The sequence below is a fragment of the Myripristis murdjan genome, chromosome 11 (assembly GCF_902150065.1).
Source record: "Myripristis murdjan chromosome 11, fMyrMur1.1, whole genome shotgun sequence".
Classification (NCBI taxonomy): Eukaryota; Metazoa; Chordata; class Actinopteri; order Holocentriformes; family Holocentridae; genus Myripristis; species Myripristis murdjan.
In genome coordinates, this window is record NC_043990.1 from 3970010 (window position 1) to 3976103 (window position 6094).

A 6094-nucleotide genomic window follows, 5' to 3' on the forward strand; every position below is an offset into this window, starting at 1 on the left:
GTTTGGTTAAAAATGTATTGCATTAACACACATTTTCCCATGATGCACTGGTTTTTCAAGTAATCTGACCACTTCCCAATCGTCCTGACCACCGTCACTGCAGAAAATCTCCATCGCAACAAGCAATTTAGTCTCACCTCGTGCGTTAAAATCGTGTTTTTCTTCAAACAAGGTGGGAAAAAAAAAAACACAACCAACCTCTCTGCCTGTCTGTCTTTTTACATTTCTAATGAATCTGATGTGGTTTATTATTCATGACCTGGTGTGTCGACACTGATTTCACAATCCCGCAGCACAGCAGGAGGAGCTGCACTGTGTGTGTGTGTGTGTGTGCGTGTGTGTCTGTGTGTGTGTGTGTGTGTGTGTGTGTGTGTGTGTCTACAGAGAGGAGGTACGTGTGTGTCAGAGAAAGAGAGACAGAGACTAATTTCCAAACTGATGCCATTCCCTTCACAATGTGGCATCACACCCTGAAATAAACTGCAGCTCCACAGAGAGAGAAAGAGAGAGAGAGAGAGTGATGGAGGAAGAAAGTCAGTAGTCAGTAGTGTGTGTGTGTGTGTGTGTGTGTGTGTGTGTGTGTGTGTCCTCCTCCTGGGTGTCCTGATGGCACTGACAGTGTGTGTTTACTCCACTTTATCTCAGCTGGTGGTCTGAAACTCCCTTTAACACCGGGTGTGTGTGTCTGTGTGTGTGTGTGTGTGTGTGTGTGTATGTGTTTTAACCCACATAAAAGCAGCAGGCGACAGTGTTTACATTCCCAGAAGTCCTGTGTGAATATTTCACCTGCAGGTTATCTGTGTTGCGGCGTTTCCTCTGATGCTCAGCAGAGCAGAACAGAAGCCACACCAACAGGCGGTGATTCATCGGTGCCTCATCACGTCACGCGGGTTAATGTTAGACTGGGATTATGGCCGCCAAACCAAAATGTAACGCACGACCTGCATCATCGCATCTTCACGGGTCACAGATTAGCAGCTGAGCCGTTTAGACCCACTGAGCTCAGTAATAATTACCCAGGATGAGTGTTGCCACAACACCAAAAATCTGACTTTGATACTGAAACCAGGTTTGATGTATAAAACCAAAATGATCCCAAGGCAAAGAAGGATAAGAGGAAATAAGAGTTTTTCAAGAAGAAGAAGGTCAGTGTGTTCCTCTCTCAGCGGGGAGGAACAGAGTGAAATAAGATCAAATTAAATAACAATGTGAACTTTAAGGATAAGGAGTGTTTTTGTTATTTTCAACAAAAATGACCACATCTTACAATGCATCTCTGCTAGGACCCAGTGTGGTCCCATCTCATTACCATCAGAAACCGGCCTTATCATCACTAAAGCACAGTTTTCAATCAGCTTTCTCACAAAAAAAAAAGTTTATGAAGTAACAGGAGATAATTTGCAATACATAAAAAAACATGTGGAGATGGTCCGGTAGATGCTTCGACACCAAACCAACACACCCGTCCATCCATGTCCATAAACCATGACTTTTCTGATTCTACAACTCCAGTTTATCCAGTTATCTTCCTCCTCTCCCCACTGCAGTTGTCTTTTCATAACTTTATTATTAATTAATGAGTAAATACACCTTTAAAATGTATGCATGAGTTTGTTCAGGCGGGGTTTTCTCATGTTTTTCATCACACACTACAAGGAGAGGCATTTTAAGTCACATATTCTCACATGACCTGCTGGAATTTTTACCATCTGAATTCCTTGAAGGACACATGATGAGCTCTGTGCAAAATAGAAAAGAGCATTATAGCATAACGCAACCAGTTAAAGTTGGTTCATGTCAGAAAAAAATCCATCTCAGAAAAAGAAACTTGAACATGACTGAATAAATAAATGTGAAATATTTGCACTCCTGATATTAGTGGCAAAGCAGGTGGAATCTCTGACTAAAGACTTAATTTGTATAGAACGGCTGTTAGTCTGAATTCTTTCTCTGGATGTGGATATTAAGCTTTTTAACCATGCCTACTGTACTTTTTACAGGATAAACTTCCAACTACGCAGCTGCAGGTTAGTTTCCTTGGTCACATGACCTGCTCCACCCCCTGGGTCACATGACCTGCTCCACCCCCCGGGTCACATGACCTGCTCCACCCCCCGGGTCACATGACCTGCTCCATCCCAAGGTTACACCAAACATCTGCAGTCATGCCTCCCTGAACATATTTCATTACAGATGTGGCTTGGTGTGTGTTTTCAGCAGCGCAGACGCCACTGAATGATCATAGAAATATTACAGAAATATTATAGGAACACTACAGGCAGCAGTGTGTGTCTGTGATCCTCTTGAGCAGTGGTTCTCAACTTGGGGCACGCGTACCCCCAGGGGTACGTTGGAGTACTGCAGGGGATACAGAACATGAGATTTTTTTTTTTTTTTAAATGATGATTTTAAAAAATGAGTCTTGCATAATTCCTAAAATAATTAGCCAATGCTATAATAAGTTTAATTAAAAATGTAAATGCAAGTTTGATAAAGCACATTTTCTATTCAGTCAGTTTTCCCTGCAGGCTTCCCGAAGGAGCAGCCAAGACAAAAACAATTTGGAAACTGAAATGGATTAGTGGTTGGAACGTAGCAGCGATTCAGCTGAAAACAAGGAGGAGGACGAGAAAAAGAAGCAAAAAGAGAAACAACAAAATCCCCTCAGTGTCTGCTTGTTGTTTCACACACTGATGGAGCTGGTTCCAAAGGTGGAACATTATTGAAAACAGCTGGAGAACCACTGCTGTAGAGTATATAGGCCACAATACAGTGTAGAACTGAGTATTTATAATACAGTTTGGAGTTTAGAGAAGATTTTAGACCCAACATGAAGCAGATTACAGATCTGTCTGCACTTCAGCACCACGGACAGCGCCTGCCTCTCTCTGGTCTTACTGCTCCTGTTCCTCCACATCAAAACTACATTTCCCATCATCCCCTGCTGCTCCCCGTCCCCTGCTGTCCTCCACGAAGACGATCAACACGTTGGCAGTGATTTTCCCATGGGGCCTTGCACCATCATCCCGAAGCGGCCAGACACATTAACGTGTCAAACGTCTCCGACTCGCTGATGTTTTATTCATGTCGAAGTGCAGCGTGTTGCACCTTTAATGCAGCCAGCCAGCGCCAACGCTGTGTGCTTTTGAAATAATTTATCCACAGTTTCACTTCACTTTAAATGTGGAAAAAAAAACGTAATAAAAATGCAACGCAATGGCAAATAAAAATGCAATAAATATATAATAGATCATTTTCCTGACGTTAATGTACAGCACAGTGGGTTTGGAGAGCCCTCGGTGATGAATATTAATGTGGTGAAATACACACACACTCATATACAGAGCGGGAAAGGGAGTGTGTGTTGTGCCAAGTGCCTCCTGTTGCTGTTTTAATTGAGCAGGTGGACGAGCCTCTTGAGGAGAGAGTGAGCTCTGCATGGAGAGGACGAATGGGCGGAGCTCTGCGCGGAGAGGACGAGTGGGCGGAGCTCTGCACGGAGAGGACGAGTGGGCGGAGCTCTGCACGGAGAGGACAAGTGGGCGGAGCTCTGCACGGAGAGGACGAGTGGGCGGAGCTCTGCGTGGAGAGGACGAGTGGGCGGAGCTCTGTACGGAGAGGACGAGTGGGCGGAGCTCTGCGTGGAGAGACCACAAGGCGACTGACTCCCATCCAGCGAGGAACGGCTTGTTTGATCCTAAATGTTGAACATGAGAGGATCACGGCTTCATGACGCAGAGCCTCTCGTGGTTCAAGGAACTAATCACATTTACTCACGTTAATGTAATTGAGTAGCTTTTGTGTCCTTATTTGTGTTCTTTATTTTCCTTCAGTCCACTTCTGCTTGAGTTTTGTCCTTCACTACATTTTAAATCAGATCCATTACAGAGAACAAGTGATCAGTGACAGACTGTGGAACCTTTCACAATAAAAGCTCAGTCAGCAAAGATGAGAACAGGAGCCTGCTTCTACTTTGGTGTCTGTGTGTGTTAGGGCTGCTGTAGGGACAAAAACAACAACAAAAAATGAAGCCAGGGGAGTGAGGGGTCATATTCTGAGAAAAAAAAACTGAATTTCCAAGATTGAAGTCGTAAATTTGAAAAAAAAAAAAAAAAAAAAAAAAAAACAACTCAGAAAACTACTTTTTCTTATACTTATCTTTCTTGTGCTGCCTGTGCTGCTGCTGGCCGTGTCTCAGGACGACTCAGCAGATTCTACTCTGACATGGGATTCAGGAACAAGGAGATCCTGCTGATCTGAGCCCAGAATCAGCAGATTGTTTTCTTCTGAATCGGCCCAAGTCACAGCAACGTCTCTTCAGAGTCCACATGCTGAGGAGGAGGTTGTGATTCTGGACTCAAACCAGCAGGATTTCCCTCTGACTGGATCCCACAGGAGAGGAAAAACTAGTTTGCTGAATATTTTTCTTGCATATTTGTGATTTTTTTTTCGTGTAAATTTATAATCTCAGTATTTTCGAGGTCTTTTCTCATAAATTTGTGAGTTTTTTCCTGCAAATTTTCAACTTCAGTCTCGAAAATCAAGTTTTTTTCTCGGAATATTACCCTCCCCACCTCGAGTTCCATCATTTTTTGTTTCCCTGCAAAGGTCCAAGTATAGTGTAAAACAGTGATTTGTCAAAATTGTGAAGAAATGAAAAGTTCCCAGCAATGCGTGTGAGTCTGTTAACTTAAGAAAGCTCAGAGCGGCGTCTCCTTTAGTGACGTTTGAACATCCAGGTGATTTGCTTACATTTAACTCTTTTATTTCTGGGAGCTCTAGAGGCCCCACAGCCTCTGCCCGCCTGATGTCTGCTACCTGCCAACAGCTGGCACAGCGAGGCATCGTGGGAAGGTGAAAGCCTGTGTACAAGCTGAGGACGGAGGAGGAAGAGGAAGAGAGGGTTTTTGTCTCCTCGTTTGAAGAGGCGAGTTTTCCCGCTCCGTCAGAAGATGTGAGGCGTCTCGGCCTGTCAGAAGCTCGGCTGCGAGGGCCAGCGTTTCCTGTAAGGACCGATAAATGATCATTAATTCATCCGTCCAACCAAGGAAGCCCTTTAATAATTGAAGCGCTAACATGGAGGATTTCTGCCCGGCCTAATTCGCCCCCAGGCTGCACTTAACTCTCCGCCGCTGCCTTCCGTGGGGCCGCTGATGTTCGTGGGGCTGGAAAGAGTCCGAACACTAACGCTGATTAATGTCAGGAATCCCAGACTGTTTGAAGTGGGAGCGGCGGCGCAGCGGCGGGCCCGGACTCCCGCCTCGACGCTCTTTGAACGGCGGCCAAAGTGTGTGTGCTCAGACTCGCCGGGTTACGTAAGGCAAGCCAGTGGGCTCAAATGAGGCGTTCAGGTCCCGCCGGGGAGCGCGGCGTCGCGGATCGTGGGCAGTTCAGAGACAGAGCAGCTGTGCACGGCGGAGCCCTGAGCACACACACACACACACACACACACACACACACACACACACACACATTTACTCCTCTTTCTTCCTCAGCTCCTTCTATCACTCTCACTCCTGTTTAAAGTTCTCTCCTTTTGTTTCATTTTCCTCTCATCTCTTTTTATGTTTTCTTTTCTTTTTTGTTTTGTTTCTCTTTATTTTTCCTTCTCTCACTTTAATCTTTTCTGCTCTCGTCTTTTCCGTTTTCCTCTTTTTCATCTTGTCCTTTGTGCTTCATTTCAGTTCAATTCTTTATTGTCCCTCGTGGGTTAAATTAGGCTTTGGCAGTAAAGAAGTAACAAAAACAACAATAAAACAAAAACAAAACAAAAAAAACTCAGTAAAATAAGATAAAAAATTATGAAAACACAATAAAAACACACAAAAATGAACAAGTAGGTCTGTGTATTTTACCACGTCTGAATCTACTGGAGCTTTTTCTTCATTTTCTCTCTCTCTCACACACACACACACACACACACGCATGCACACTCACGCATTACACACACACACACACACACACAAAAACAGCAGAGTTGTCATTTGGTCCTGCTGTGTACTTCCTGCTGTCTGTGATAACCAATCAGCATCGTCATTACTCATCCCAGCAGCAATAACCTCCAGGTGTGTGTGTGTGTGTGTGTGTGTGTGTG